At 36.2% G+C, this 26,464-nt stretch overlaps 1 long non-coding RNA gene across 1 annotated transcript; it reads right to left on the bottom strand.

Annotated features, from left to right (window-relative positions):
• Positions 1-12,970: 12,970 nt before the first annotated feature.
• LOC149934832 (uncharacterized) lies at positions 12,971-13,892 on the bottom strand. The gene is made up of 4 exons (XR_016472337.1): positions 13,757-13,892; positions 13,346-13,450; positions 13,145-13,259; positions 12,971-13,090 (listed from the first exon to the last, which is right to left on the bottom strand). It is a non-coding gene; the product is annotated as an uncharacterized LOC149934832 (long non-coding RNA).
• Between the last annotated feature and the right edge of the window lie 12,572 nt (positions 13,893-26,464).

Below are 26,464 nucleotides of genomic sequence, written 5' to 3'. Positions count from 1 at the left end.
TTTTGCATTATTGGGCATACTCTCGCATTTGGCTTTCAAATCAGGACATTTTCTTTTCAGAAGTTCTAAAATTTCAATAAAATTTCCTGTGTTTCCAATTTTATCGGCAGATGTATTCCCCTGAAGTGCTAAATCTTGTTGAGAACATAAAATTATGACTTCCACGTGTGCAGATAAGATAATACCTCTCTATTTCTAATTACGTCAAGTCTATGGTAGCCATTAACCTGACACGCTATTGATCCACGAGATTTTAATTCAGTGTAGTCTAAATACATTCTATAGGCTAGTTGGTGGGAAGATTTATTCGAAGTGAAATGTTCTTCGAATTTTTTCGCCATATTTTTCCAATCCGAAAATCCGTTCACAAATCCAGTATTTCTACTGCCTAGAAAATGACGGCAACAAAAGCAGTAAACTGCATTTTTTGCAACTGAATACTCAAGCATTCAATATTTATCGTACCAAGAAGAAATGAAACCACGATTTTTACCACCCATTAAAGTTTTAGGAAAAGGATTGAGTTTAGGTTGACCTGGAAGGCAATCTTTATCTAAACTAATATCCAATTCGTGTAAGCGCACTTCTGTTAAATTAGTTAAAACTTGCACATCGGCAGATATAGTAGGGTTTCTAATAATTTCGGCTTCATTACTTAGTGCAATGTCTAAAGCAGAACTGACGTTTGGAAGAACCTCAGAAATATTACCACCTTCGAATTCTAAACCCTCTTTATTTCCCAAGCTTTCCCCGGGAGTATCATTATGACTCTTGCCTGACGATTCCAAAAAACGTTCCATTGCGCCTTTCTGACTACTAACAACACCATCTTTTCTCTTGCGCTTCTGGGCCCCAGATAAAAACTTTCGGGTGCTCATATTTTAAAACTTAATTTAAAACCTATTCTAAACGAAGCTTATAATAGCTTAGTAGTCTCGAAAAGACTGTTTGGATAAAGCAGAGCTATAGTATATGTAAATATAATAGCTAATTAGGTTTCAAAAAGGCAGTGGGAAAATCAGCTATAAATAGCAAATTAGCCTTGAAAAAGGCTGTTTGGAAAATTAAGCTACAATAGCTTATTAGCCTTGAAAAAGGCTGTTTGGAATATTAAGCTACAAATAGCTTATTAGCCTTGAAAAAGGCTGTTTGGAAAATTAAGCTACAAATAGCTTATTAGCCTTGAAAAAGGCTGTTTGGAAAATTAAGCTACAAATAGCTTATTAGCCTTCAAAAAGGCTGTTTGGAAAATTAAGCTACAAATAGCTTATTAGCCTTGAAAAAGGCTGTTTGGAAAATTAAGCTACAATAGCTTATTAGCCTTGAAAAGGGCTGTTTGGGAAATTAAGCTACAATAGCTTATTAGCCTTGAAAAAGGCTGTTTGGAAAATTAAGCTACAAATAGCTTATTAGCCTTCAAAAAGGCTGTTTGGAAAATTAAGCTACAAATAGCTTATTAGCCTTGAAAAAGGCTGTTGAAAAATCAACTATTAAATCTAGTTAAATTCTGGCCAAAAGAGACTCGAAATTGAGAACTATCTTGCTCAGGAGACGAAAACGAAATGACGATTGACGAAACGCGAGGCCCTAATCACTGACGGACCCCGTTCGATGGTCACTGAAATCACGTGACTTCGCAAAAGAGGGAAAAAGGGGAAACCCAAATTCCTCAATATTTGAAAGAATAACCCCTTCCTATCAATAGGCTTGGGCTTTACCTCTGCTGGGACGAGAAAGAGAGAAATCCAGTTTTGGCAATCCCCCCCTCCGGTCCTCTTCACTGACGTCGTCAAATTCCAAGAAACTAAATGTCTTTGTTGTGTGTATTGTAGCTTCTCACTGACACCGAGGCAAAAATACAGGTGTCCCTGCACTTTGCGGCCTAGCATGACGTATTTCCCCCTCCCGGCGTCACCATCTCTTATCAGTCAATTCAAAAGAAAAAGTTTTTTCAAGGGGAAAATCTATAATCACGGACAGCGTTGCCAACCGTACTCTAATTATAGTACATTTCGATAAAATTAACTTTCAAAAATGGAAATATCAAATCTTATTTTACAAACTAGTAACTAAAAATATTGAGGGTTATAATAGGCACCGTTTCAAAAATTTAGAGGCCCCCAACGTAGGCCTACACTTTTTCAACGTAGGCACGTGCCTACTTGTGCCTATTGCTGGCGGGGAGCCTGTCTGCTGCAGTCGGAAGGGGAAAATTCGGAAATTGTCTTCCCCCTTTCCATAAAACGTTCAGCGTAAAGACTCGTCCAATGAAATTTGTACACAACCCTGCCTCTAGGTGTTTAAAGTCTAGCTGCGTTCTCCTTGTGTTTGTTGCTCCTAGATTCCATTATCATATTCCCGCGCTTAGTTGTTTTTCGTCTGCTAGTAATTTGAAGTTTGGCGTCTTGGGGCGCGTCAAAATTCTGAGAAGGAATTCTTATCTTGAGAAGAGTTCTTCGTGAGAATTTTTATCCCCGTGAGAAGTCGCTAAAAAGCGTCAAAAGTAAAATGATTCTTCAAAAGATGGCGGCTTTCGAGAATGCCACGAACGTTGTAAACTAAGCCTTTGACAATAAATAATATTTTTACACGATTTCACGACAATATACGAAGGAAGAAAACATTTTATTTATAATTTTAATGGAAATGTTTCATCGGAAATTAACTAACCGTTCTATATTCCCCTGAAATTCATTTTCGTCCACAAAAATATCATAATGTTTATTTTCTTCAGCATCAAGTAAACTGATTATAATATCCCCCCATAGAGTTAGTAAATAAGTAGAGGCCCAACCAGGGGGATAAAAGAGCTTCTTTCAGTTATGGAAATTTCACCCCCCCCCCCCGTGGCATGCGTTAGGCTTCAAGATAGTTTTTGTAACTTGTAATAGGTTTTATTATCATAAATAACGTGAAATTTTTTTAAGTTTGAAATATTACTTTTTAACATATAATTTTTAATGAATTATAATAATTTAATTTATGTAAATTTAAATAAATCTGAAAATGGTTGAAGCTTGTGTAGTTCTAAATTGTAGATGTTACTACAGAAGTGCTTGAAGATACAATGAATGAAGAGGTTAGCGTTGTTAGTGATAGTTAACTGGAAAAATCCAAAACCAATCACAATCATGTACGTAGTCCAAATTTAAGTACCTAGTGAAGTTCATTTAGTAATGTCACTTTTATAAATTTCAGCCATATTTCATTTACCGGTACAAGTTTGGATATGTATAAGTTAATTTCAAATTTATTTATTATAAATCGTCTCAAACATCAATGCACTGGGCTGCACTCCAAAAGGCTCTCTAAACTGAGATAAACAAAGATTACTATGAAAAGAACTTCGTGTAACCTAGGAGCAACAAACACAAGGAGAACGCAGCTAGCCTTTAAACACGCTAGCGAAGGGTTGTGTACGAATTTCATTGGACGAGCGTCACGATCCTTTACGATGAACGTTTTACGGGCGGGGGGAAGACAATTTCCGAATTTTCCCCTTCCGACGGCAGCAGGTGCTAAAGCGTCTAGCCAATGAAAAACGTACACAAGAAAATCCACGAGTTTTGACTGGTTGCGTTCTCCTTGTGTGGGGTGTTGTGTTTGTTGCTCCTAGGTGTAACTAAGTAAGCGCAGAATGGCAATAAATTAAAGCTTTTATCTCTAAAAAACTCAATTCATGAAATGAGAAAATGAAAGCTTTTATTGGATATAGACGAAAGATTTGGTCCAACTTCAATAGAACTGTTTAAATTTTTACTCCCAACGAAGTTTTTCCATGACGTATATAGTTCATTTTTATTTTCCGAAAGCATACGATTTTGTTTGAAAAAACATTTGTTTACCACATCCCAACCCTCTATGAGAATAGATAAACAAAATCGGTCCTTACTTCCCAGCTGAAAGTTTTAACTACAATAAAAATGAGAGTGACAAATCAGATCATCAACTTTTAAGAAACATACTGAATGGACAGGAAACAAGGGCGGCTCCAGACAAATTTTGGGGGGGGGGGGGGGGGCACCGTCGTAGATTTTTTCAAGACATAGAAAACAGACACTTGTGGATTTGTATACCCATGCACCGTAATACTACTTACAGTATTAGAAAGGTGGTGTAGGGGAAAGAGGAATACTGGGCCTTGATTTAGGTCAAGAGAGTCCACCCATAGCACTGTAGGTATTAGTGCACCATAGGCATTCTATAAAACAATAAAACTCTATAAAGCTTTTTAGACATTTTTAGAATATTTTTATAAGAAAGCACCTGCATTTGATATTCTAAAGTTCCCATAAAACTTATTAATTGTTTGTCCCTTATATATAGGCCTACTAGGTTTAGTTTCGACGAAAATTACGACGCCATCGTTGAACGGTTGCACTACAACTGTAATTTCATAAATAGGTTTACTAAAATAATTTTATCACTAAGATACTTGTGACTTACCATAATCGCATAGCGGCATACGTGCACCAAAAACAAGTTGAAGCAGCGCCAAAAAACGAGGTTTTTGTGTAGTTATAAATTGTAATTATAAATAACAATAAAATTTCCTGAAGTTTAATAAAAAAAAACACAATGTATCGTACATTTTCCATTGGCCTGGCTCGCGCCCTTGCCTCCTCTAGAAGAAGGAATAGAAACGGCCGTCAACGCCTCGCCGTTAAGGCTTTGGGCCCATTCGACCGAAATCCCATTCGTTCGAAAACGATTTAACATTGAGTCCCAATCGATTGAAAATACCCCAATTGTGCGGTTTACAGCCCAATTTTGCACCTTTATATTATTTTTTATAGTACATCGACTAACCTTACCTAACCTAACCTAGCCTATACTCCCTCCAAGTGACATCGTGGAACCCCATGGCAGAAGTAAAAAACAAAATATAAAGTCCCAATGAACCGAATCCGCCTTTTGGGCTATATTTCGGAAACATATTGAATTCGGTCCCCCCCCCCCCCCCCCCACGGAGCCGCCCCTGACAGGAAATGAATTTTCCGGATTCGTTAACTCAAGCCACTGACGAAATTGCAACATCAGCCCTTGTATTTATGGCTGTGGCTATCAACGGCCATTGGAAAGTCCCCATAGATTACTTTTAAATATAAGATTGAGAAAAATCTGCAGATACATGAAGGATAGTGTAAAGAAAGAAGCAGTTCGAAGAAAACTTACCACAATAATCCTTTTCCTATATAGGATAATTTTGGATGCAATGCCAAGTTTTCAAACTTTTTAGAACTTAATATATCAAAATTTAAACTAATTTATTAAAGATAATATTCATAAATATATTCTTACGATTGATAGTTGTATTTAATCTTGAGCATTCTCACTTTTCTCCAGAGAACTCCTGAGAAGAGATGACGTCACTTCCTGTGAGAAGGACCGTCAAACGTTTGAGAAGTGAGAATTCTCACTATTAAGGGAAGAATTCTTAGAAGTTTAACGCGCCCTTGGTCTGCTATTTTGTCAAAAAATCTAAAAGGAACACGCAAACATTTGCTCTGATCTCGATCCGTTGATCGGTCGAAATCGAAAGATTGATTTTGGGCGATCTCGGAGCACCCGAGAGCGGGAAATGGAACACGCGAAACTTGATCGGGGCAGATCCGAGCACGCAAATAGTAAATAAAATATTGATCAGAGTGATCTAGATCGCTCGAGAGTCGAGAGCAGTCAAATGGAAAAAGCTATCACTATTTTGATTTGCCAGCCGTCACATCTTCCGTCTCTTTCTGCCCTCCCGCGGTATCGTTGAGTAAAGTAGGAATACGACAATCTAAGTTGTTTAGATAATACTAAGGCAGAAAAGTTTTAATGAATAGTTTCAGCGGAGATGTAACGATAGACACACTGACGAGCGTGACTCCAAGAGCTGCTTCAGGAAAATCCCCGAGATTGTCTCTCCTCTTCTTTCTGACTTTCTCCATGCTACTAGATAAGTTACAAAAAATTAAGCCCTAGAATTTACAGAAGACAGTCATTGAATTTACCGGAAATACGATGCATGACGCGGGAAATATATTCCAATCTTGTAATTATTTGTAAATTAAAAAATTATTAATAAGAAGTATAGATGGTACTTGTGACCACTTTCCTATTTCATTTTCGTCGCCGTTAAAACAAAACCACGTAACTTGAGTTAAGTGGTTTTGTAAAAATTGACATATTTAGATTCTACACCCCAATTTACGTATATAACATTAAAAACATTAATAGGTTGCAATTGGATTTCTTTTTTTAAATCGAGAAAACATTTAAACGTATCTTTGATATACACAACGCATTTTGCGCAAAAGCACGTATCTTGCTTATTTTCAGCTCCTATTTCACTTCATGACGCGAAACCACGTATCTCTAAAAATTCCCCTTTAGCAAAATATTTTTAAATTAAAATCCTCATAAATTCAATATTGAAACGAAATTAATTAACTATAAAGTTAACTCGCGTGTAAAAACCTAACACGCGATTTCACAAGTCCCTGCAAAATTAAAAATCAATTTTTCTCAAAAAGACCACGTGGTTTTGTTATATTTATTAAAGGGAATATAACCTCAGGTATTTGGTGTGGAACACCAACGTTTGCAGATCTAGCCGCTCTTGCCTTTGGCTTAAAAAATGTTTGGCGCTACTGTACAGCGAAATTTGAAAAATTGAAGGAGTCTTCCTTAAAGATTGCTTTGCAGGTTATATTGCCTTTAAGTAAAAAAGTAGGTTAAATAAATATAAAACTTAATTTACCGATAAGGGAATTAGGGGTCAGGACACTGTTAACTGCCATGGGGGCCCTGGAGACTGTAAGTCCGGCACTGGCTCTACAACTTTCCATTGAAAGATATCGTCAATCACGTAGAGAAAAAATATTAAAAAATTTCTGAAATTTAGAAATTAGGATGTTCCCTACGTCATACGTATACCCAAAAAATTTCAACTTAAAACTATAAAACTAAAAAATATAACACATTAAAATTAAAGTTACATATTATAATTTTTGGACAAAAAATGTATTCAATTATTTATCGGGATAAACAATTTTATACGATCACTTAATTAAGCTTTTAATTGCGTGTTGTAACTTTTAATTTTCGAATCGTATAAAAATACCAGGTTTCCTAGATTTAAAATGTATTCCTTCACACAAAATTTATATTTACGCATACCAGAAGTAAAAATATATCTGAAATGAAATGATTCGCCATTTTGGTAAGCGTTCCAAAACTTTAAGAACAAGTGGATTACCGTAATGTCGCCCGCTGTAGTAACACGGAGAAGTGAAGTTATGTTGAGCGCGAAGTTTTGAGTTTTCTGCAGATGCTCCCTCTGAGGGAGATATTTATAACAAAAACAGATGGCGTGAGTAAGGTTGTCCATTTCGTAACAAATTGGCAGCGATCCGGTATTTGTGTGTCTACAGATTTATGTAGCATTTCGCTGGTTTGCAGGCGGCGACAATGGAGACGAGCTATTTGGGTACTATGAACTCTGGGTAAGGAGAGGTTTGTAATGATGGTTTGGAAAGGATTTTTACGATAGTCCCGCTGTTTTCGTCCTTCCGTTGATGTTGACCAGATTTCTGTATAATGTTTTTTGTATCGTTGCTTACATCTAGGAGCAACAAACACAAGGAGAACGCAGCTAGCCTTTAATCACGCTAACGAAGGGTTGTGTACGAATTTCATTGGACGAGCGTCACGAGCCTTTACGCTGAACGTTTTACGGGCGGGGGGAAGACGATTTCCGAATTTTCCCCTTCCGACGGCAGCAGGCGCTAAAGCGTCCAGCCAATGAAAAACGTACACAAGAAAATCCACGACTTTTGACGGGTTGCGTTCTCCTTGTGTGGGGTGTTGTGTTTGTTGCTCCTAGCTTACATATACGTCTAACCGTCGGAGTCATGTATGGTAACCGGATTGGATGAAAGGCTACGGGAAGCAATTGCATCAACATATTCATTTTCTGGGATCCGGCAATAGGCTGGACACCATACTAAGTGCAAGTCTTTATCAAGGTCATTGGCCTCCATTTTGAATGTGGTCACTAACGGATCAGCAGAGTCGTGTGATTTTAACATGGCGACAGCCAAACTTGAGTCCGTGCAAATTATCACTTTGTCATAGTTGTAGAAATCTAGCTTGGTTACTTCACGAAGAGCAGCGACGATACCAAGGAGTTCTACTCGAGAAATAGCATGATATCAGAAGAAAATAGGGGAAGTACGTATCTGTAGCTTTGAGCCATAGAAGTCGTCGTGTGACCCACGAAAATGCCTTTTTACGCATAATAAACCAAACTGAAAAAGTAGTTCCACTTTTGTTTTGATTCAACTCGGCTATAAACGACGAAAGCAAATACGCCTTAGCTCAATTAGCAGAGAATGAGAAGGACATTATGTTACAATTGTTCTATTTAAGAAAAATTGACTTTTTAAACGATGTATTCATCCGCGATTTCCCGCCAAACCGTTTTGGCGCGAAAATTCGTGAAAAGTGACGCCTTTCCAAAGCTGACTAGAAGCGTACTTCCCTCTATTTTCTTCTGATGATATCGATTAACAACCATAGATTTTTCCCAATGCAGTGCGGGGATGTTCCAGGGCAATTCGCTTTTAGTGAGTCGTCGGTAAAAATTTAAAGCGGTTTTTGGTTGTTTATTAGGTGGTTTTTTTTTCGCCTGTTCTGGGTTTTTTGAGCAGGTTCAAAAGAGTAGCCCTATGACGTCATTTTACTCCAATTCTATCAGGACGAAAAAAACGAGTTGGAGTAAGAAGGGAGTAGTTAGAGGTTAAAGGTTATATATTTGTTTTGTTTTTAAGATGGCGACCGGTGGTGATATCATCAATATAAGACTAATTTTTCTTATTTATTTTATAATAATAATAATCAGCTAGGCTAATACCCAAGACACCACCTTAGGTCTAAGTCATTAAATAGCATTTAACAATTCGATATTAAAAGCTTGCCACATGTGAAGATGTTCAAAACCCGTTATGTTTTCGTGAAACGAAATGTAAGCAGACGAATTTTCTATATAAGCTAGATTACTCCATCTACACCTCCTTTCGAGGAGAAGTAAAAAGTGTAACGTTTGAGCTCTGGAACAAGCGAACAAAATTCGGGACAGGGTAAATCTTACCCCGAGAACAGGCGAATAAAACGTTTTAGGGTAAAAAGTTTACACTTTTTGTCCTGGGACAGGCGAAAAAAAACCACCTAATATTTCATTAAGTTCTGTATAAAACAGTTGTTGAAGCTCGATAGTCATGTAATCAGCTTTCGCTCGTGTAAACCAAGCGTCATGAACTTGAAACGAGGTGGCACGCCACAGTGGAATTACATTGAGGTTCCGTTGACAAAGTGACATCTTTTAGGCGCAATTGTATTGGTGTCTAAATTGTTCTAAGCGAAAGGCTAATGGTTGACGACTTAATGTTTTTAGTTGACGCATGCGGTAGGTTCGAAAAAGACTGCTATCAAATAGAATAGCGGTACATAAGGGAGACACTAGGAGTTCTTGAAATCGATCTGTGATAGGGAGAAGTGCGGCTTCGGCGTGCATAGCGTCAATGTTAGTTGATTTCGGGAGTCCAAGAATTATACGTAAGGCAATATTCTGGATTTTTTGAGGTGGTTTGATGTTGGTAGCACTTGCAGTAGAGTATAATATAGCTCCGTAATCCATTTTGCTTCTACCCACATGTTTGTCCCATGATGACTTTTAAAGGATTGAGTCATTTTCGACATATCGTGGTCAATTGGTCGATATGGTATTTCCAACTGAGTCTGTTATCGAACCACAATCCTAGGTATTTGCACAGCTGTACTACAGTGAGTGGTGTACCGTCAATATAAGAGTTATATCTTATTGGGTTCGCCGCTTGGAGGTGAATATAAGATAGTTACATTTGTCATTCTGTTGGTGTAATTTGTGACTTTCGACGTAGAAAGAAGTAAGGTTGAGTCCGATTTGTAACATTTCCTCCGTTTCTCTGATTGTATTTTGAGTTGTCCAAAGGGCGACATCGTCGGCGAGTTTACCTTTTTGTAGTGATGCCAGAAAATCGTAACCAAGGTCATCAATGGTGGAAAAAAAGAGTCGGATTCCTTGTTGAGTGTGAATGAATCGGACCAAACGTCATTTAAGAGAATACGAACTTTACGGGGAGAGAGGAAGTTATGTATCCAGGAGAGCATGCGACCATGGAATCCTTTACTTAGGAGTTTTTCCAGTAAAATATTTGGCATGATGCTTCCAACGATCACCAAGTAGTATAATATTTGGTAGGGTAATTGTGCTTATCTTACCATGTGGGTCGAAAAAATTAAGTAACGAAAGCTTTTCCCTTACGAAAATGACTTGATCCAATTTTGGACATTGGATCCAATTTGTATCAAGCTATATCCTGAAGGGATCAAATAAGGATCAACTATTTCTTGATCAAATAATCTTTATCAAATTTCGATCAAAAAATATCTTTTAACTAAGAACTGGATCCAAGTTTGAACAAAATTGGTTTGATCCAATAGCATTGGATCCAAATTAATTTGATCAAATAAAATTGTATCAAATTTAGATCCAAAAATCTTTTAAATAAAAATTGAATCCAAGTTTGATACAAATTAATTTTATCAAATAAAACTGAATCAAATTTGGATCCAAAAAATCTTTTAACTAAGAATTGGATCAAAGTTTGATCTAAATTGTTTTGATCAAATAGCATTGGATAAAATTGGGATCCAAATTAATTTGATCAAATAGCATTGGATAAAATTGGGATCCAAATTAATTTGATCAAATTCATTTGTTCAAATAAAATTGTATCAATTTTATATCCAAAAAAATCTTAACTAAGAATTGGATCCAAATAGGATCCAAATTAATTTGTTCAAATAAAATTGTATCAATTTTATATCCAAAAAAATCTTAACTAAGAATTGGATCCAAATAGGATCCAAATTAATTTGATCAAATAAAATTGTATCAAATTTGGATCCAAAAAATCTTTTAACTTAGAATTAGGTCCAAGTTTGATCTAAATTGTTTTGATCAAATAGCATTGGATAAAATTTGGATCAAAATTAATTTGATCAAATTAATTGGTTCAAATAAAATTTTACCAATTGTAGATCCTAAAAATCTTAACTAAGAATTGGATCCAAGTAGGATCCAAAATAATTTGATCAAATAAAATTGTATCAAATTTGGATCCAAAAAATCTTTTAACTAAGAATTGAATCAAAGTTTGATCCAAATTAATTTGATCAAATAAAATTGTATCAAATTTGGATCCAAAAAAATCTTTTAACTAAGAATTGGATCCAAGTTTCATCCAAATTAATTTGATCAAATAAAATTGTATCAAATTTGGATCCAAAAAAATCTTTTAACTAAGAATTGGATCCAAGTTTCATCCAAATTAATTTGATCAAATAAAATTGTATCAAATTTGGAACAATTGATATTTTGCCCAAGGTTAGTAAAAAATGCTATTAAAGGTAGCCTCGTTTGGGTGGTTTTGGTTTACGCGTCATCTTATTTTAAGTCTTTTCCCTGTCTTCTACACTCTAGTCGGTTCTCTAATAGTTATCCCTATCAAAGTTGCAGTGACGTCACTCGGTTCTGGCCAATTACATTTAATCTACCATCTAAGCGGAACCAGGGGTAAAAATAAGGGATTTGGGTGGGGATATAATTCATGGTTTTTGTTAATTTTTATGTTATATTTACCTCAATTATTTTCGTTTACCGCGTTTTGAGCACTTGTAGCACGTGCCGTTTTTTGACCAGTTTCTTTATTTTAGGACAAAGTAGACGACGTTTGGCAGATATCATAGGTTTCCTAGGTTTTTGTCCTAAAAGTTAGCTTTTCATTATAGTACCTTATCGTTTCTTGGCATGATTTGTTATGTATGTAACATATTTTCGCACGGAGTTTGGCGTCGTTCTCATCCTTTTGGCTATAATTAATTGTCATATGTGCTTAACTGTGAGTTATTCTCACGGCTAAGTGACGTGTAGTATCTGCTGTTAATGTTAATTAAATATAATTCATGCCACTAAAATTATCTTTTTCCAAAATATTGATTACCACCTAGATTCTGTACTTACACGGCCAACTTTGATTTCGCGCTGCCGCGCTATAGCGGCCATAACAAAATTTTCAAATCCCATGTAAATAAGCGAAAGAAAATTGTCCCGCTAGGGCGCTACGTCTCCTCACAAAATATGTAAATTTTATTACAGGCAAAGGCGGGGGACTCGAATTAAATCCGGAAAAAACGTTTTCTCTCGTAATAACATAATTTTTTCGGAAAAAAACACGTTGGCATAAATGAAATGAAAATAACATGTTTTAGAATTATGTTCGGGTAAAATTGCCAGATAAACTAAACTAATTAAAGGAAATGTGTTTTTTAGTCAAAGAGGGGAGAATTTCATATAAAGAGACGCGTAATTGATACAAGGCGCCATTTTTGAAAATCGGGCTTAGAAACGTCTCGGTAATTTTTGATTTATTGTTATTAATAATAAAACGTATATAAATATGAAACCATACCATCTTGTACCTCAAATACAAAAAATATGACAGATTTGTCTTTTCACGAGTTCCCAAGCAATGAAAATCTTCGGTTATTATGGTTAAAAATCATTAAATGAAAAGATTTTCAAATGAGTGAAAATGGTAAAGATGTAGTCTACATTTCAAGGACGACGATTATATTTCAGGTTTGTATCTTTATTTAAAAAAATATTTATCAGTCATGTTGAAAGTGCTAGTGCAAGTTCTTCAGGAAAAAATATTTCTGAGGTGGCTGAAGATGAAATCGAAAAAGAAATTGTAGAACTATAAAAACTCAATAAAAGTCACCATAAATAACTGGTAATCAAAAATTTGGCGTCAAAACCTAAAATTACAGGTTAATTAAAGGTTACCAATTTTCAAGGAAAAATGGTTTCCTAAAGCTCCCATCAAAGATGACACTGAAGAGATACGTTGGAAAAATTAATGGTGAAACGGGAGTTACAAAAGCCATCTCCTTGGTGTGATACAAGACCTTCTAAATTGTCCGACAATCAAATTCCTGAAGACTATAAAAATATTTTAGATGCCCTTTTGATCACTCCTGAAACTCAATGTTCTACCTTAAAATTAGCCTGTGAAGCATACTTAGCTGGGTATGTTTTGAGGGAATTACAAAAGAAGGAATTTTGTGGCTGCTGCGTTGTAAACATTTCCCAGCCATGTCACAGCTCTCCACTATTGGATTTGATTAAAAACCAAGATAGAGGAAATCTTAAATATCCAAGTCGTCCATTCATATTAATTGTATCAAGAATAGTCACCTTTGTGCAACATTTGCGGGTCTCAAGGTGTTTACGATGAACTTGAGAAATGCATTTTGCCAAAGCACGAACTCTGTCCACTATTTTATAGTTGTGATCCAGAACCTGCCAAATTAATTGCAGGAAAATAGTCCCTCCGGTTATGGATAACATAACGCGCACAATTTCTGCTAAGCATGAAAAAGTAAAAGAACTTGTATATAAGCCAATATCTAGAAAAGAATACAAACTTCAGTAACATTTACTTTGTTATTCAAAGATTCACTTTACAACTATACTAAAAATATATCTATTTAATATCAAGAATAATTATCAACAACATTATTTTAAAGATGTAGGTAAATAATTACTTAATTTAAAATATTTGAATTATTGGTTTTATAAAAAATACTATTCATAATTACGCATTACCGTGATAAGGTGTTGACCACATCTGGCGGAGCAGAGCCGGAGATACACATTTTTTATTTTTATTGTCGTAGAATATAAATAGAGTATTAAAAATATTTCAAAGCTAAATTATAATTTAAATATAACTAAAATATTAATTTACTCTTTCGTTAATATAAAATATAAAACCTGGGAAAAAACGACTTTTTCTTTGAAGAATAACAGCTGATTGCACTGGAAGGCGGCAATAAAAAGAGAAATTATGTGAGGAGTTCTAGCGCTACTTCTCCCTGGCGGGAAAAATCTTATTTTGCAAAAACACGGCGATTGTTATGGCCGCTATAGCGCGGCAGCGCGAAATCAAAGTTGGCCGTGGTACTTATAATGCTGTTCCTAGTCGGTATCCAAATCTCATTGGATCAAAAGCTGATCCAAATCTCTTTGGATCCCAACTGGATTGAAATCTCATTGGATCCCAACTGGATCCAAATCTCATTGGATTAAGAGCTGGTCCAAATCTAATTGGATCAAGATCGGATCCAAATATAATTGGATCCCGACCGGATAAAAGTCTCTTTGGATCAAAATCTGTTCCAAAACTAATCGGATCCAAATCTCTTTGAATGCCAACTGGATCCAAATCTCATTGGATCAAGACCGGATCCAAATCTTATTGGATCCCAACTGGATCCAATTATCATTGGATTAAGAGCTGATCCAAATCTCATTGGATCCCGACGGGATCCGAATCTCATTGGATCAAGACCCTTGGATCCCAAATAGATAACAGTTGGATCCAAAATTTAATCCAGTGAAGTATGTTATTAAATGCCCGTTTGATCTGTCCAATTTTTGATGAAATTTGGATCAAATTTTGATCCACCATTTTCGTAAGGGTTGTTTGCCCCAAGGAATAGTGATCCTAATGATTTCCACAGCCGTATTACAGAGAGAGATGCTGCAAGCATATAGATTACGAGAGATGTAAAGCGCGACTACACCACCTTTCGGCGAGGTCGTGTTACAAGAAGAACGGTCTCGTCGAAAAGTGTCAAAGTCACGAGGTGGGTAGGAAATTTGATCGGCTGGTTTTAGCCATGTTTCTTGTAAAGCGATGATGGATGATTTGGTTTTCAACATTATGTCGTAAAAGTCAATAGTGTTAGCGCGATAACTTGGAATATTCCATCGCAGAAGTGTGATAGATTTATTCGCCACGGTCCATGTAATCCAAGTATCGGATAGTTGGTGAGGTTCTTAGTCGGAGGTAAGGATTGCTGTATTGTATTGACTTCAATTTCCAGGTAGCTTCACGTTTTGAAATATTCTCACTTTGTTGAATCTTCAATATTTGGTTTTGTTCCTTTCTTATTGGACATCTATGATCTGAGGCCTTGTGGGCTTGTCCGCAATTGATACATTTAAGCTCGCTGGAGCAGGAATCGTCCGTAGGGTGAGTTTGTACGCATCGATCACAAACTTGTGGTTTAATACAGAGATGGACCTCACTCGACGAAATCAAGATCGGGTCCCTGGCTATCTGATCTATAATACATTGCCAAAATGCTTTTAGTGAGTAGTAAGGTCGCCGCTCCGATCCCGGGATCGGGGTCGGGGATCCGGGATTTAAGGGGTGAAATAGGGGTAAAATCGTTGAAAAGTCAATGTATTTATGATATTTCTCGCGACGATATGTTTTTTCTCATATCAACATATGTTTTTCAGGACCGTCTTGTTTTATGTTATCTTTATCTCCGCTTATCTCGAAGAATACACTTATATGGTACTTGAACGTACGGCTTGTTTATCTCGCGTTTTATCGTATGGAATAAGTTGAAATTATGTTATGATACTTGATAACCTGGGTGAGAGATAGCGCACACATCGGATTACCTGGGGCGCGGTTTTAGCGTGCGCGGATTGAGACGCGGTTAATTTGAATTTAAAACATGGATTTGAGTGTTTTGACGTCATGGAATATTCGCTGTTAAAGAAACGTAGAATGAAATTAATTTTAAACTCCATTTAATGTCATTAAGTGTCTATTTTAATCAATAAGATAGAATCGTTAAGTACTTTGCGGGTATAAAAAGAGGGAACTCGTTGAATGTTTAAACCACATTCCAAGAGTTTTTCATTGAAATAGGAGCAACCCCTAGTAAACCTTAAAAAATGTAAGTATAAAATCTGTTCATAATAAAATTATTTGTATCTTAACATATATGTATATTTATTTGATTTTAACTATATACCGGCTATATTATTTAGGAATGGACTAAAATGTTTCCCATATCCCAAGTTAAAGGTATCGCAGTTACACCGGATTGTGAAATCTTTTTTGGAACAATAGATGGGAAAAAGGGGATTAAGCTAACAGAAGAAGATTTACATCAATTATGGATGAAACGGGAAGAGATTTCATCGTTCTTTCAGGCCGAGTCCTCCCAATGCTCTACGTCGTTTTTCGATGGATCAACGACCAGACAAATAGCAGTAGTGGCGCCAGCAATAGGCCGGGGTAGGCCTAGGCCTACTTGAAATTTTGGTAGGGGCCTCCAAAAGTCGTCTTAAGGTCCTTACAACTTTACGAAAATGAATTTACGTAGGTACACTAACAAGTGTAAGTAAAGTAAGTTTAAGAACCATTAATTTGTAAAGATAAAATTAAAGATACAATTTCGATACATGTATAGTAGCGCTCGCGAAAAATTAAAACTAATAAATAAACTACTGTCGCAGAAATGTGACTCGTACCTTTGAAAGGAATAAAAACAGCAGTGTCGTTAAGCAAATAACTCGCATTGAATATGGGAAAATTAATAAATAAATAAATTATTTCGCAAACAAAATACATAATTTTTTTATATTAAATAATTTGGAGGCCCATATATTACATTTTGGAGGAAATTTACCGAAATTTATGATGAACTATTAGTATATTTTAATGAGGTTAAACGAGTTCACAATCTTATTAGTGATAATATCGAAAATCAACTACGTAAATTTATTCGAAACAAGTGTTACGGGTGTGAAATATCGCACGAGTCCCAATTACAACACGACTGTTTAATGATGGAGTGGTATCAAAGAGTTGATTTACACTTTTTAGATGCTGTTAGTAACTTAAACTCTTCAGAAATCAATATGATGTATTCTGGTAAATCATTTGTGGAAAATAATTTCTGCGAACTCATCGTAAGTAAAATTGTTTGTAAGACGAAGAAAATGTTATTATAGACAAATATAATTATTTCAATGTAATTTGTTAAAAATAAATAATTGATATCTAATACCAGCAGAGGAGAGGGAATTTAAGAGAAGGGAGTGTAGGATTGAGTCGAAAGCCTTGGAGAAATCCAGGAAAATTACATCAACAATATAGCCCTCGTCCAACCACTTGGACCATATATTGGTAGCTTGGAGTAAGTTAGTAAGACACGAGCGGTTGGAGCGGAAGCCACGCTGGGAGGGGGGAAAAAATTTAGTGGTGCGCAAAAAATCGGCAATTTGTTTGTTAGCTATGTGCTCACTGAGCTTGGGGACTTGATTTAGGTTACTAATGGGACGATAATTGGCACGGTCGGCCCTGGAGCCCTTTTTGTGGATAGGGGTATTATGGGCTTCTTTCCAGGCAGGTGGGAGTTGAAAAAGGGTAAATGAGCGGGATATGAGCAAGTAAATGGGGAGGGAAAGGAAGATGGCCAGGGAATTAAGAAGGAAGGGATGCAGGCCATCAGGGCCAGGGGATTTAGATACTTTAAGATTCCGTAAAAGGTGCATAATGTCAGGAGGTTCAACAGAGAATTTCGTGAAGAAGGTAGAGCTACCGGAAGAAACAGGGGGAATAGTGGAGGATAATAATGGGTAAGGGGACAAGGAGGGTTAACAGTGGAGGCAAAAAAAAGTATTGAGAACAGAAGCGGCACCAGTCAGACTGGTGGTGATAGTACCATCAGGCTTTTTTAGTTCAGTGATAGGCACTCTGGAGGAACGAAACTTATTGACATGGGCCCAGAAGGATTTAGGATTGTTACTAATTTGAGAGGTAATCCCAGCCTCATATTTGCGGCGGGTATTACGAAGATGGGAAGTAAAAGCATTGCGAGCTGTACGATAATTGTTATGGAGGGAGTCTAAAGTAGGAGAAGGAATGTCACGTCTTTTAGCTTTAACGAGACGTGACCAGGCAGCAGCCTCAAAGTCCCTGCTACGAGTCGTTCGAGGGTCAGGCTTGGGGGCTGAAGGAGGTTTACGTAAGGGAATAAAATTAGCAATACTAGTATTTAATAAAGAGAGAAAAGCCTTCCAGGACTAAGAGAGGTCAGGGGACCCTAGAACGAGTGACCAATCAACAGTGGTGAGGAGGGGGGCAAAGGAATCATAATCTCCTTTGAAAAAATTTGGTCTAGGGGTAAAGAAAGAGTGATTACCAAACAATTGAACTTTAAACAATAGGACACAGTGGTCACTAGTTCCCAGAGCGGCTAACGTCCCAGGGTCGAAGGCAAGGGAATCATCAGTAGAAAAAATTTTAAGCCCCACCTTTTTCTCGACGCGCTTTCGTATCACCGTCCCAATGGAACTTTAGACATTCCAAGTGTATACCTCTATAGTTTCCTGCTACAGTTTGATTTGTGTAACGCCAGACCATTTTGCCTAGGCGGAAGAAACAAATAACACTAACAATACCACACCGAAAGTTTTGCCTAAGCTGTACTTAATAAGACCTAACACTAGTTGTGAAGGCGTTATCTAACTTGATCTGCTCTGAACAGATCAGGTCAGAGGGATAAATTTCAATTGCGATATTTGACTTTGTTCTTTGCTATTAAAGGTAGGGTGCTTTTTAAAAAGCAAATTAAAGCGCTGTATCGACAATTCATTATTTTGTATCCAAATTTAAGATAAGTTTTGCGCATTTTTCTAATTCCAGGTACGCGGATATGCACCTAATGTACGGGCGGGCTCAGGGAAATAGTGTAGAAGCCCAAAGAATGTACCGAGTACAGTTCCCTCGAAGACCGTTGACAGCTGCTTGAGAGAACACGGACCAATTCAACCAGGACAAACTCGTGAAAGAGTGCAAAACGTACCAGAAGACCTAGAGGGACAGGTACTTACACCAATTTGCTTCAACAAGTTTTTGATTAAAACATGTTATTCGATATTATTTGTCTTACGTTTTTGTTAAGTAAACTACTTTATCAAAGTGGATTTAAATAATAATTACTTTAGGTTCTTACCATTGTCGAAAACGATCCTGGAACAAGAACCTGGCAAGTTGAGAGACAATTGGGTGTAAATCATGTTATGGTTTGGCGAATTTTGCATGGTCATCAATTTCACCCTGAACACCTTCAAAAGGTTCAAACTCCGAACAACGCAGACTATCCAAGGCATGTTGACTTTTCTCAGTGGTTTGTTGACAAAGTAGGTCGTGACCATCAGTTCTCGAGTATTCCGTTAACAGACAATGACGCCAATTTTTCCCGTGACGGTATATTCAACTTACACAACACTCACCAGCGGAGTCCGGCTAACCCCACGGGACAAGTGTTAGATCTCATCAAGTGCAGTTTAGCCTAAATATTTGGTGTGGTATTGTTGGTGACCATTTAGTTGGTCCTTTTTTCCTTCAGTCTAAATTAGAAACGAGAAGGTGCATGTGGTTTCTGCACGATGGAGCTCCCCCCATTTTAGCCGCGACGTAAGAGCTCATCATGACGCGACTTTTCCTTTAAGGTGGATAGGTCGTGGTGGACCAGTTGCGTGGCCAGCACGATCTCTCGATTTAAAGCCACTCTGGGTCTATCTTAATAACATAGTTTACAAGACTGAAGTTCGGGACGTTTACGAGCTGCGACAGCGCATAATTGTTGGCTCTAAAACTATTCGCAACACAGTTGGAATCTTTGAAAGAGTTTGAGAACCGTTTGTACGACGAGCTCGTACCTGTATTAGAGACGGAGGTGGCCATTTTGAACAATTTTTGTAAGGTTTTAAATAAAACATAAATTTGCATTTGTAACTTCAATTCTAAGTAATTCACATTTATGTAAATTCTTTAAAAAACTTAAGGACATCAGTTAAGGTCCCATTAGTTTCACCATTAAAAAACAAATGATTACTAAATGGAAGCAATTGTAAACATTCGAAAGTACCATTTCCCGTATTCAACACTAACAAGTACCATTCTTCAACAGGAAAAAACCATTCCGTTTCCTGAACACCGGTATTTCGCTCTTGTGCGCTTTCCAAAATAAGAAGCACTATCCCAGCATCCATCTGGGAAAATACTTTGAATTGGCATTCACCTCGTACAAGTTGCTTATTTGCAAAATTTCTGGCCATCTTGGAAATAATGGAACTTTACATTAATAAAATCATTGTAGGATTTAGCACACTTCTGCTAGTCCAATAATGAACTTTTGGCATTTGCTATTGTGTTTATCGCTTTAACGTTAAACAAGTTGGCAAGCTTGCCAAAATATACCTCTCCTCGGAAGAATTGTTTCTAATGGTATTAATTTCTCGAGATGACACTTAAAGATACAGGGTCTTTTTTTTTGCTCGGAAAAGTGTTTTTTTTTCAAAAACTATTTATAGTACCGATTTCAAATTTGGAAGGTCAATTCTCTATACCGGGGGACATCAGTTTGAGAAATTTGAGCGTTTTCGGTAATGTTTTTCACCAATTTTGAAAAATTATTTTTCGACCACTAGGTGCGAGATAAAAAATTTCTATTATAAAGTTGTAGGCCGTCATCGAAAACCCTTAAAAATTGTTCACTCGACGAAAAACAATTTATTTATCAGTGAAAATTCGAGCTTGAAAAATTTACAAGTTGGTGAAGCCAAATTACGATTGTTTGAAACGATAATTGAAAAGGGAACAAGTCTAATACAAACGTAGTAGAGTTTTCACACTTGAAAAAATGTACACGTTTGGTTTTTAAATGCAGATATTTTATTCACATAAATTCTTACAAAACATTTTCAATAATATCACCATTGGCTGCAACACAGGTTTGTGCGCGGACAATTAAGTTCTCAAACGCTTTCTCTACCATTTCTGGTGTGACGTCTCGGCAAGCACTGATTATTCGTCTAATGAGTTCCTCCCTAGTTTCAATGGGCGTGGCGTATACCTTTGCTTTAACGAATCCCCAGAGAAAATAATCCAGCGGTGTTAGGTCAGGTGACCTTTCTGGCCAATGCACTGGACCATTTCTCCCTATCCACCTTTCAGGAAACTCGTTGTTGAGGTGCTCAGTTACTTGCCGGGGAAAATGCGGAGGGGCGCCATCTTGCTGAAACCACAACTGACGTCTTTCAGCCAATGGAAGGTCGTCGATTGCGTCACTCAGTTCGTTCTGTAGAAAATGTAAATACCTTTGGCCGTTGAGGTTCGTCGGCAGGAAAAAGGGACCAATCAAACGGTTTCCAACAAGTCCAACCCAAACATTGACCCGTGATGATATTCAAAACCCCAATGTGGGTTGATGTCAGACCAAAGATGGCTGTTTTGATGATTAAAGGGCCCATCTCTAGAAAATGACGCTTCGTCGGAGAACAAAACATGGCGCAAAAATTGTCTATCTTCTTGGACAGCATTTAGTAACCAGTTGCTAAATTCATAACGTCTTTGATGGTCTCCGTCAATTAGTCCTTGGTGGAGCGTAGCTCTGTATGGGTGATAGCGATTCTTACGAAGAATTTTCCACACACGATTTGCAGAACAACCCAAATCAGCAGCGGCGTTAGCGCCACTGTGACGAGGATATGCCACAAAGTACGCGAGTACATTGTTCTCGAAGTCTAAATCCGGTTTCAAACAATCGTAATTTGGCTTCACCAACTTGTAAATTTTTCAAGCTCGAATTTTCACTGATAAATAAATTGTTTTTCGTCGAGTGAACAATTTTTAAGGGTTTTCGATGACGGCCTACAACTTTATAATAGAAATTTTTTATCTCGCACCTAGTGGTCGAAAAATAATTTTTCAAAATTGGTGAAAAACATTACCGAAAACGCTAAAATTTCTCAAACTGATGTCCCCCGGTATAGAGAATTGACCTTCCAAATTTGAAATCGGTACTATAAATAGTTTTTGAAAAAAAACACTTTTCCGAGCAAAAAAAAAGACCCTGTATATCTCCGCAATTCAGAGTTATTTACTAAAAACGTAATCCCGGTTCCATCCCGCCCGGTATAAAATTTTAATTAAAATTAAAATAAATGAGACGAAACAACCGATTTTAATTTATTCAAAATATTATAAATTAAGTAGTTACAACAGTGAGTTAGACGTACTAAAACAATGCACAATTGAATTTAACCCTTTTTACAGTACACGTTTATTAGCTGAATATAATACGAAGCAAATTTTAATGAAAGAAATATCTACAGATGGTATTTGTATTTTTCTCGCTTACGAAATACCTGCCGCATCTTTAACGCTCATTTTAGACTTCCAGTTGACGTTGTGACACATACCGCATGAAAAAGACCGATACCGTCCAATTTCCAATATCATATAATGACTCGCACACCCAGGAAATCATTGACTGAGTTAGAAATCGTAGATATCCAAATATCCACACCAAATGTATTTACAAGAAGCAAAAACCTTACCATCAACAAAGCACAGAGAGCCACTTGACTAACCGACAGCTCCTAAAGCAATAAACGTTAAATTATCGCCTTTGCATTAACACAACTATATATAGGTCGATAATAAAACCCGTAAATAAATAACAAAAAACTAACAAAGTGGACCACCCACAGGGTCTACCCTTTAACCCTCTTATCTCGGCTGACTGCGCTAAAACAGATTTGACCTTTAAAATTTCATACGTAAAAAATTTAGACTTTAAAAACCATTAATATACTCTCCCGCTAAGCTGAGTTTATAATTTTCAAAGAAGCGTAACATCTATCGGTGGGTCTGTGGTAGAACATTCGCCTGTCGTGCAGAAGGGCTCGGGTTCGAAACCTGGGCGGCGCTTTCGTTTTTAATCAACAGAGAATACGTTACATTAGAATTACTTCGATGCAATAATTTATATGGAACACGAAATTTCGTTCTATTTAATAAAACCCGAAATTTAATACTCTGTTAATTTGTAATAAACGCTTCCGATAAAGCTGAAGGTTTAATTTTCGATGAAGCGTAATAAGTGTTGGTGGTTCTGTGGTAGAACGTCCGCTTGTCAAACACCACACACCGAACACCCACAACCGCCATATCGGAGAGGTAAAAACAAATGAATATTAAATGGAAACAATTGGGTTGTTTTGGGGCCGTTTTTTTGGGCCTAGAACTATGTAATAAAGCATTTTAGGACCCATGTTCATAGGACATTTTTGACTCGTTAGAACCCAAAGAACACGCCCTAAAATTTATGACATACTTATCTATAACACCCTGTATATCTCTAAATACGGCTGCGACCACTGATCTTTATCAAAGCTTATCTCCCAGATTCCGGACTCCCACAACACGCTCTTGCGGTTTGGTGGCGTAGTGATAATTGTCGACACGAATCTGAAATATTTCCAAAATATTTTCTCACGTGATTTTTCGTACTTAAGGTGAGCTAAAGTATACGACATAAGAGTCATTAATTGGGGGTTGCACAATGGACCTAGGGTCGAAGTGCGTGGCTTCCCACCCCTTTCAATAATAATAATAATAATAATAATAATAATAATACAACATATGTTTTTTTATCTTTAAATAACTTTTGGGGTTAATTGACTTGTTTTCAGCCGTACGATCCAAATTAAAACGCTATACGATAATCCGGTTCTGTGGTCTTCAGATCCATTGGGGGGTAGATGCAATCGGGGGCGGTTTTACAAAAATGTATTTATATAAATGTACCTACCACTTCCTCCACTGTCATACAAAGCATATATAATCGCGCTTGGTCACAATGTACTGCGCTGTAAAATAATGAAGAATTTAGATGTATTGTGCCCAGGTAATATGTTTAACTATAAGCAACATAACAGTACTAAGTATTTCTATTAACAAAACGTATCACCAGAAATACCTGTATTTCTGGTATCACCGAACTGATTTTCAGAGTTATTGCACAATCAAGGTTTAGTTCTCAGCACAGAGCCCCCCTAGTGTCTAAATAAACCTGAAGTAAAAAAAACTACTACGAATGAGTGGCGTAGCCAGAAATCCTTCAAGGGAGGGTTCATTCTATGTATACTTAAGAGGGGTAGAGAAGGGGGTAAAATTTGGGTAATCCAAAGTTACACCGAAACCCTCCCCTAATCTACGCCACTGCTACGAATCACAATAATCTGCTACTCACGATCTTCAGTTTGGTTTCAAGTCCATGTTGGAGCTGGGCGATTGTGTCAGTGTCGAAAAAAGGTTCGGTCAGGAAATTAGCATTAAAACAATAAGAAGTGTCATACTTATGGCTTTTACGTTACTTATGGTTTAATCCATTTCGAAATAAACTTCAAACATTTTGTTTCATAATTTACAACTTTCTTTATTAAAGCTATACTTTTATCAACATTATTTTCGCTACACACGAGTTCTGTGACATTAAAAATAAAGGAATCCCGTTTTTACCAGTTTATCAATTTGGCAATTTTTTGTCATCATTATAATATATTTATGTACAAATCTGCGGGAAGGGTGGCTTGGAAAACTCCTCCTGGGCCAAACCCCTCTGTTATTAATTACAAGGAACGCAAATCTTAAAATCATAATTTTGCCATTATTTTGTCAATAGAAACAAAAAAAAGAAACCATACAAATGTTTGGTTTCTCATAACGCACACATATAGATATATTTATATATATATAGTTATATCTTTTATATTTCTCAGTAATATAGACGATATGTAAAATACAAAAATATTGTCCTCACAAAATAAAATTAACGAACAATTTATAGTTTTGTGAGCAGCGAGGGGCTAAAATCGTGATTTATTTAAAAAATAATAATAAAGTTCAATGAAAGGGTTTTATTTAACTTTTTTCTTCTTATAAGCGCCTCCAAAGTGGGGAGGCTATATACGTTTATAATATACGATTTAGAATTTATAACATCTGCACTTCACCATCAGAAATTATATAACGAAATATAGAATTTACAATTTTTTTCATCAATGTGTTCCGCGTGCCTTTATACCGTAACGTGAATTATCTATGGATGAGCAAAAGTACAGAGCACCGTAACAGGCTTTTTTCTTCTTAAAAATATATACTGGATTATCAGAAACGTTTACCTAACCATTCAGACCACCCGAAGGTACGAGTTATGATGGTTATACAGTGATAATTCGCATTAACTTGACGTAAGAGTTAAAAATATAACTTATACGCCATTTGGTCTGATATAATACTGATTCATTAGTAATTTGGCCCAAAAACCTGAAGATTAACAATTTCATTAGATTTGTTTAAATTCTATTAAGTACCGTACTGCAGACAATACTTTCAATATCCTAAATTCATTTAACGGAAATAATATTATGGATTTAAAACCGATTTTGTGCCTTAACTAACTGATACATTTTTAGGGTTAAAATACCAAAGTGTTAACAATTTGGGAGTATAAATTGTATAGATGTTCAACAGGCATTTATAATTTGAAATATACGACGAAGTAAGGCCTTATGAAAATCACTAATGATTTGAAAATATTTTGAGGGAAAGGGTGGTTTTATTACGTGTCAAAACCAGAGCTGCCATTTTAATTCATTCATAGTGCAATAATGTTCAAAAGATATTATTTGCTCACCGAAAAATGCAGATCTTCAAAATACACATACCGTAATTACTCACTAAATATACTTCGATATTTTGAAAGCCTGCTTAATACCAACTAATTAATCGATATTTTAAAAGTATCTAGTTATAATATCTGTTTTGGGAAATCGTTTTAGTTTTAGATATGTACATCCCTAAATGTTTTGTTCTTGGAAAAAAATCATTATTAATGAATGATGGGTGTTATGCGTGTTGTGTATTGCAAAATCTAAAATCAGTCCACTTTGTTAAAAACACTTAAATGGCGCGTTATATCGGACGGGCAAAAATTTGTGCATTCCATAAAGCAATGGAAAACCAAAATCATTCCACTTATTTTAAAATATAACAATTTAGAATAACGCTTTTTATAATCTACATTTTACTACCTTTAATTGTTATTAATTAACAGGGTTCCAGCTCGGCAAGTTATTTCCAGTTTCTATGTGAGACTATTGTTAATGTTGTAATAGAAATTATTTCCTTTGGGAAAGAAGTTGTGATAACCAGAAAGAAAAAAAATATATATATAATATTGTCACACTTAAGTTCATATTGAATTGCAATTTAAATAACTTGTATAAAATCATAGCCCTAGATGTCTTAAGCATTGATAATTATGATCTATGCCAGTTATTCAAAATATTAAAAATTAAACATTGAATTTTGTTTTCAACTATCACTGAAATAACTTGCGAGACCCTTTGAATATTACGCTTTTAGAACAGATCCAATGAAATTTAATATACAATTGTTTTTATTCTACTTTTTTAAGTTTCTCAGTTTACGTGTAACGGTGTTCGGTATGGCAACAGACAACAATAGCCAATAAAACACCCGTTAATATAACTAGACTCATATCAACAAAGTTACACTTTGACAACTTTCAATATATATATATAAACATGTACAATTTGTTTTGAAATTATTTACATTAGCGCACG

The sequence above is a fragment of the Leiobunum rupestre genome, chromosome 7, assembly GCF_980474605.1.
Source record: "Leiobunum rupestre chromosome 7, qqLeiRupe1.1.hap1, whole genome shotgun sequence".
In the NCBI taxonomy this organism is placed as follows: domain Eukaryota; kingdom Metazoa; phylum Arthropoda; class Arachnida; order Opiliones; family Sclerosomatidae; genus Leiobunum; species Leiobunum rupestre.
Note: the sequence above shows the minus strand (reverse complement) of the source record. Positions and strands in the feature narration are given on the sequence as shown.